Genomic DNA, 8,104 nt, shown 5'->3' with positions numbered 1-8,104 from the left:
GATGAAGCAATCTACATTTGAAGCATGGTCCAGAGGTTGGAAGCCATTGGTGAATCATTTGAAGGTTTTTGGTTCCATTTGCTATGCTCATGTCCCAAAAGAAATGAGACATTAACTTGAAAATAAAATGCGAGAAATGTGTTTTTGGGGGCTATAGCTCCAAAGAAAAAGGCTATAGGCTCTTTAGTTAGAAGAGAAATAATACTAAAAGGAAATATGTAATTAGGGGCAGTTTTAAAGGCATATTGTGGCAGTTATAACCGCTGCCAAATGTGGTTGGCGGAGGTTAATAAATGTTGTGATTACAGGTGTTGGCAAAGCGTTTGTCGATGGGTTTAAACAACTGCCGGAACAACCGTCACGATCCAACATATGCATTTACCGGCGGTTTAAAACCACCGCTCCAACCGCCCCAATATGCATGCATCGTGTGACATCTTCGCATATGACAATGACAATAAAACCACCACGGTAGGTGCCGCAAATTATATATAAAGACACTTATCATGATTTTGCGGTGATTTTCGAGGCGGTGTGAACTGCCGTGAGTGCAAAATAATATTTTGAATTATTATATTTTAAATTTACAATTAATAATTCATTTGTTATTAATTTATTATTTTTCAAATAATTATAAGAATCTCCATTTTATGGAGGGTTGAGCCATCACAAGTGGCAACTTATTTTTAAATATTACTATATATATTTTTTCGGACATTATAATTTTTTTATTAATGACAAAATAATATTGAAAAAACTGCAAGTAATTACATATATACAAGCTTTCGAATGAAAAAGTGAAGACTAGTTGTATTTGAACACAAGAATTCAGATTTCACTAATGCAATCTTTCAATATTATTCATCAAAAATTTTCCCAAAAAGTAGTTAATCAAATAAAGAACAATTTCAAATTATTTGAATCTAAAGAGTTTATCAATTTATATCAATCATGAGTGCAACTTGCACCAAAGGTTGAACTTCATTTTTGTTTACAAGATACAGACAAATGCACTTTGCGACACCATCTTTATCGCGTCAGCTGCAACCAAAAAGCTAACTAAATTTGAGAGAAACTCATAATATTTTAAGATTCAACATAAATTCTCAGTCCACAAATATAATCATATCATGAAAAAAAGTTTCTGAATAAACAATCTTAGTTCCAACTAAAGTTCCAACTATGGCAACACAAGTCTTCAAATAGTAGTTGTTGACAAGATTTAGAAGAAAACAAAAAAGGTGGAGCATAAACAATCCTAGTTTATCGAAACCATAACTCCAAAGAAGTTTACAATAGATAATGAATAAAATTATGAGCATTCAAATACAAAGGAAAACATGCACAAAAACATACCTCTTCCTAGTGTTTACTTGTTGAATATTGCCCCATCTCCATACACCAATCCCTGTTCTAAACTGGTAAATTTAATAATCATATCCTCCTCAATTTATAGTAAACAACTACAAAACCATTTATTGAGAAAAAGGGATATCCATCCATCATGCCCATTTGTTGAGAACCACAGGCCTGAGAATAAACCATTCCAGTACTCATGCTGTCAAAATTTCCACTCAGTTGTTCAGATTCAGAAGAACATGATGTGTTTTCCATAAGTATACTTCTTTAAGGCATTTAAGTGAACTTTAATGTGTGAAAGGATTAGCTCTCTGTTGTGATCATCACACTTCTCGAGAACCTTTTGAACAACGTAATAATTCCCAACTCACACTTTGCGCAAAAATAGAATAATCCTAGTTTAAAATATAATTAGCTCAGTTTTGTGATCATAAGGAACTGATATTCTACATTAACAATATGGAGGAAAAAGGCAGTGTAGCATACCTGTAAGGGTTCATTCTCATCAATAGTACCAAGCATCTCATTTATTAGCAGCTGACGTTCTTTAGGACTACCAAAAGTTATGCACTTCTCAAACTACATTAGAAGCGAACTTCTGTTGACTGATTTTCACTATCTACCCAATGAGTTTGCAAATAATAGCGGATCATTCTTCTGGATTGCCGTGTTGCAACACATGCTTACACAACCAAATAGATTAAACAAATTCAGATCATTACTAAAGCAATGCCATGTATAACACAATAGTTGGTATAATTTAAGAAAGTAAAACACATATATTGAACACAAGATTAAAAGCATATTTAACACAAAGAATAATAAAATTATCACTGATGATCATAAGAAACCTGAACAACATAGTTTCCATATATGATCTTGTGCCAACATGCAAACAGATTTAAGTATCTCATCCATCATGGTACTTTGTGTTTCAGGATCATCATAGTGCTCCAAGACCCTCTGTTAGCATCAATAAAGTCATCATATAATGGACTAGCATAAATACATTCACAATTAATAAATTGACCAAAATGGAAGTAAAATTTCTTGCATGAAGAGTGATAAAGTTGCTTGAAAACCTAAATCACATGACAACCATATGGGTGGGTGGAGAGTGTCACAACTTGCCCGTAGAAGGTCTTAATGATAAATTGAATCCTTTCTTAATGGGACACACTCAATACACCATTCTGATCACAAACGCATTTCATAATTGAACCTTCAAGCTCTAGAACCATTTTGGTTTGCTGCACTACATCAACTGCCTCTAAAGCCTAGAAAACAATATTTTTATAGCATTATCACACATCATTGACAAAGGGAAGAAATTTGAAGTAATTGTAGAATAACAAAATGTCAACTGCTAGCACAAGCTGGCAGGTAGATAAACTGCTATCTTGGACACAAAATTTACCCATGAATAATACCAAAATAGAGGTAACACATGATAAATAGTTTGAAAAGATTCAATTAAGATGATAAATAAAAAGTTTGGACTAAACCTTGTGAATAACTTTGCAAGCATACATTTGAAGACTTAGAGGTAACACATGACCAGTGAGTTGACCAGCCAATAGCTTTCTCTGAATTTATGTGCCATGCTAAAAAAACCTACAAAACAAAGTGTTGGCATCAGTACATTTTTTAGAAGTAATTGACCCCACTAAAGTGAATAACATATGTTGTATAACATAATTTCCAAAAACATCAATCATCAAAGACCAAGCTTGAGGAAGAATTTCAGGGAAGATCCTATTTTTCTCTTTTGTGGAGGCAGTTTGTAATTTTTTGTTATCCTATTAGATAACATGAGAAAAAAATGAGGCCTCCAGCACTCTTTGAAGGCAAATTGTATGAAAAATACAATATATACAACCAGTAACATATACCTAAATTTCACAACATGTGCAATAGAATTAGAGGCTCCTTGCACATATTGATACCATTTGATACTAGATACCATTTGATCACTTGTTCTATTAAAAAAATTGCTCATCAGCAACACCTAATAGAGCACAAGTGAATAATGATCAAAATTGATTAAGTTGTTGCTGGTGCAAATAATAGAAGCAGGAAATAATGGCAGACCATGTTTTTGTTTTATATACACAACTTGAAAATGGCTATCTAAGATTTGTATGCTATTTGAGCTTCCTAGGAAACAACAAAGAGAGTTCTCATTGGCACTAGGCTATCTGAGCTTCCTACAGCCAGAATGTCACAACAAGAGAGTCGTGAGCCTCCAACTCCCAGTGCCACAATGGGAGTGTGTAAACAAGTTTTAATATGGCATCACAAGACAATATTATCTAACACTAAACAGTAGAGATTGAAAATTAAGGTACACATGCATATCCAAACAAAACAATGTTGAAATTTCACAAAAACCACTAAAAAAATCATCTAATATTCAGAAATCCAATAAGCAGTAACTTAAAATGGATCAAATTCAAACCACAAAGTGATAAACAAAGTCTAAAATTCCAAATAGGTTTTCCCTATGTAATATATATATATATATATATATATATATGTATATAATAAACCATGCTCCATCTCCATTTAACTTGCATTCTCTTAAGAAAGAAGCCTGAAAAAGAGGATAAAATGGATGAATGAAATTAATTTGCAGAGTTGAAGGACAGTCTTGCATACAAATATATAAAGATTAAAGTCAATGGCCTATATAGTAGGGTCTGAACATTCTTCTCCAAGAGTTGACTGACTGGCTTGTGATGAACACCTTCAAATAGCTAGGGATCCCGTATTTTACTGTTCAAAATGAATGAAAATTATATGTCAATAAAGAAGGAATCATAATAAATATAAAAACCTCAAAATCATTACAATTATGTGTAATAATAACTTTATGATAGAGAATGAAATCTAAACCACATTTGGTGTCAAATTTTGGCCTTGGTTTCCTAGTTGTTAAGTGAGAAATGCTATTTGGATATGATTCTCTTGAACTTGTAGGGTTAATTGTTGCACTGTCTCCTTAAGGGCATCAAATTCGGATGGTGTGCCCCCACTTGAACAATGTCTGCTACTTGTAGCTACTCGATGCACCATACACTTGGGTTGGGGCAACTCAAAGTCCCAACCCTCAAACATAACCTGGGTATTCTTTGCCAAAAATTTTAATAAATGCCTCATTTTCAGATGAGTTTTGACACTGATTGACTAATTCTTCCGGTGTAAGTAAAGTTATAGAGTGTATTATTAAACAATCATTGACCATAACATATAAAACTCTATTATACTTATATGATTTTCCCTCGCCTCTTCATTTACAAAAGATCAATCTGAGGTTGTAGGGCTTACTTGAAATAATCTAGCTCTTGTAATAGGCCGATGAAGTTAGGTTTCCTACAAAAGTCAATGTGTACTACATAAGCAAAGTATAAATAATAAACAATGGCAAAATTTGTCAAAAAATGAAAATAACAACCACCTCTTTCTATAACCGAGCAAAAGATTTTGACCCTAATGTGTGTGGCATTGTTAACTTAGTGTGATTTTGTGCATTTTTTCCCGCCTTTGCCTACAAAATGCAATACCAACATTGACATAGAAATGAATATTATTAAAAAATACTGTAACAAAGAAAGATGGTATGCTTACCTTTGTATTAGGGTGAGCCCTTTAATCAATAAAAGCAACCCATTTCTCTAAAGGAACCTCAGGAGGTTTCTTTGTAATGTTGGCTTCGCGGGGACCATCAGGAACACATTGTACAAAAGCATATAGGTTATATCGATGATCTCGCCATTTCTTCCCCAAACTTTTTAAAATGTAACCCTCATGTCCATCATCATTCACCTCCATTTTTGTCTACATGTAAACACATAAATAGTGAACATCGGAAAATAATAAGACGGAATTTATAAAATGAGGACTATGAGGATGATTCTAAACCTTGATAATATTGTTCCACATATGATCTTTATAGCACTTTGGAATCTTTTGCCACTTCTCGTATCCGATGGGAAAGTTTTGACAATTGCTTGCAATGTGCCCCAGAATTTGTGCAAGCATCCCCCCAGATAGATCAATTGGTTGTCTCGGCAATTCCATTGCACAACAACTTTTCTCCTGGTGGAAGAGAGAATATGTTGATTGCTCGCATTTTCCGTCGCTTTATTGCCCCATTTGAATCTATCATAACAAGAAATCGTACGACATCATTTATATATATAGATATAAATATTAATAAAAATATTTGTGCTTATCATTCATAAATTATAAAGCATTATACAGCTCATTGTTCATGGTTTTTATAAAGATATGCTTCACTAACAATCTAACATGCATGATAAATTCCATTCAATTATGCATTACTAGTACATTTCCATCTTATTTCTAACATGCATGATAAATTCCATTCAATTATGCATTATTAGTACATTTCCATCTTATTTCTAACATGCATGATAAATTCCATTCAATTAATAAAGTCAAGTTGAATACACTATAACAATTTATATAACCTCACTTTATTTTCTCGGATTTCCTGTTCTTTACTCAACAAAAATATTTCCCAACTATTATCATCAAATACCAATGTTAACATGAAACAATTGGTCTTACTAAATGGAGAAACAATATGGCATATATTAAATTAGTGAACAAACATCATTCTTCTGAAATCATTTACACATTCATAGTTTGGATTATTATATGATTAGATAATCATTCCTTTAAACAAACATTGCAGGACTATAAGATAAAAGATTCCAATACCATTCACCATTATAAAGGCTTTTTAAACAAAAGAAAAGCTGGTATATAGTATGATAATACCAGTCACCATGATTAATTAATAGCATACAACAACACAAAAAAAATCACTTCCTCTTAATAAACTAAACCTCTCAATTTTCTTTCCAGTACCAATGACTTTCAGAAACTCACTAACCATATCTGAAAATCATGGGAGCCAAATTCATCAAAGGCTCAAGAGCATTAGGTGCAAATTTCCTGGCAAACAAAAAAACAAAGACTAGTATTCTGATAATTATAAACACAAGTATGTACTTGTGTGAAGAAAACCTTCAGTTATGTCATGCATTCCAAACATTGCCAGGTATGCACCATCTCTAGAATAGTCCACAAACGTGATAGTCTTCTTAACGATCAATGCCGGTGTTCAATGCTAAGCATTGTTGGGTAGTAATGTTCATCCACATAACAATTTCACCAAAAAAAAAAAAAAAGCAAAAAACACATAACATGAACTGCAAACAATGTTATTTCCATCATCCTTTTACTCAGACAATTCTCATTTTGAAATCATTGTTCTAACTGCAAAGGTGAAGAAGGTCATCATAAGTAAGTCTTCCCACCAAAAAACAATTTCACTAAAAAAAAGCAACAACCTAAATCCATGTTCTCAGTAGCTGCTAGTCTTCTACATATCATCAGTTTCATTCATTGTGTCTATTAAGAATGGACAAATCATTGCATATTTGTATTGGTTTGAAGCATGTAATGCCATAAAGAGTGTATGTCTGTGTATGGAATATATATATATATGTATTCATATTCATAAAGAATGAATGTTAGATCATGGTTTTGTTTATGTTCATGAACAAAAGCATTTCCTAAGCATTTAACTAAAATGAAGGAATGCTACAAATAAACTCATTTGGAAGGTTTTTAGATAATCACTCCTTTAAACAAACATTGTAAGAATATAAGATCACTTACTTTATAAAACATGCTGAGACATTAGGACTACTGAAAAAAATGGGTAAATAGAAATGAAAATCATTTTGATCTTTTCAAGGAAAAAAAAATACATGAATTGATTAAGCATTCATGATTGGAATGAAATAAACAAAACATGGTAATGATAGGGAGTAAATTATGTATGTCATTCATCTTTGATCTACATGTCCCATGTTCTTGTATTTCTATTGTTGCCCCTAATAAGATGAGGCTCAATAGTCTCAACTTGGTCTGGAGGCATGGAAGCAGTTTCTCGTTCTTCTGTAACAATGGGTGACGCTGATGTAAATGTAGTATGGCCCTCAGTAGGGCCAGAGTCCTTATTGGAATTCACCTAATGACTAGAAACAATGTGTCATTTTGTCCTTACAATTCTACAAACAAATAAAATAAGTATACGATCAGTTTAATTAGTTTAATAGCATTTAAAGACAAGAACATCTTTTGAGGAAAAGAAGGCGGATAAAAGCGACCAATAAAACAACATTTACCACTTCATATATTAATAATTTGAATGTTGTCATCAAGTCCATAATTTACAAGTTCCATAATTTGAATGTTGTCATGAAGTCCATAATTTATAGGCAGTATATTGTTTTGATTGGTTAATAGGTCGTTGCGCAAGAGCTATGAGCATGTTTTTATCAGGATCTTGGAGCTTGTCGTGATCTCGGATAATCTAAAAGAAAATTAAAATTACTTGAATGCATTTTACTAAATAAAATTATATCAACAGAGATCTTACTCACTCGACTAGCAATCCATTGAGTAAACTCTCAATGAACCATCTTGTCTACCTCTATAAATTCCCTACTTTGAGTCTTAAGCTGCCTCTTTTGCAACAATCCACGAATTCCTTTTATAGGCGCGCAAAATTGGTGGCTTAATAGCTATATTAAATTTAGTAGTATATAAAAAGACACACTTTATGATATATACTGAACATAAGAATCAATTACAGGGCAGTTTATTAGAATGTGCCGATGGGCTTGCGATAGCAATACGTAACTGA

The 8,104-nt window shown here is 32.7% G+C and overlaps 1 pseudogene; it reads right to left on the bottom strand.

Annotated features, from left to right (window-relative positions):
* Positions 1-881: 881 nt before the first annotated feature.
* Positions 882-8,104, bottom strand: part of LOC120268693 — a 14,947-nt pseudogene continuing 7,724 nt past the window's right edge.

This window comes from Dioscorea cayenensis, chromosome 9 (genome assembly GCF_009730915.1).
Source record: "Dioscorea cayenensis subsp. rotundata cultivar TDr96_F1 chromosome 9, TDr96_F1_v2_PseudoChromosome.rev07_lg8_w22 25.fasta, whole genome shotgun sequence".
Lineage (NCBI taxonomy): Eukaryota > Viridiplantae > Streptophyta > Magnoliopsida > Dioscoreales > Dioscoreaceae > Dioscorea > Dioscorea cayenensis.
The sequence above is the reverse complement of the archived record's forward strand: the minus strand, read 5'-3'. Positions and strand labels throughout refer to the sequence as shown.